We start from the raw sequence: 468 nt of genomic DNA, 5'->3' as shown, positions 1-468 counted from the left end.
AAAAAAAAAAAAAAAAAAAAAAAAAAATAAATAAATAAATAAAACAATATAAATACATTCCTTACCCTTGAGTACTGTGTATGTGTACGCAGCAACCCCACCAACGCGGAGCTGTCTCTCATACACAAGAGATATCATCCCCCCCTTTCTCTCTTTGCGGAATCGACGATCCCCCAAAGACAGCCGCCCCACACGGCTCGCATCGGGGTGGAAACGAGGCGATCCCCAAGGCGGAGCTATCGATCCCACAGACCCCACAACCGATCCCATACACCCCACACTCGATCCCATACACCCCACACTCGATCCCATACACCCCACACTCGATCCCACTGCTGACCCCACACTCGGCCCCATACACCCCACACTCGATCCCACTGTTGACCCCACACTCGATCCCATACACCCCACACTCGATCCCACACTTGATCCCATAACAGACCCAGTTGATTCAACTGGCGATCCCAT

This window comes from Eimeria mitis, genomic scaffold (genome assembly GCF_000499745.2).
Source record: "Eimeria mitis Houghton genomic scaffold, Emh_scaff672, whole genome shotgun sequence".
Taxonomy (NCBI): domain Eukaryota; phylum Apicomplexa; class Conoidasida; order Eucoccidiorida; family Eimeriidae; genus Eimeria; species Eimeria mitis.
The sequence above is the reverse complement of the archived record's forward strand: the minus strand, read 5'-3'. Positions refer to the sequence as shown.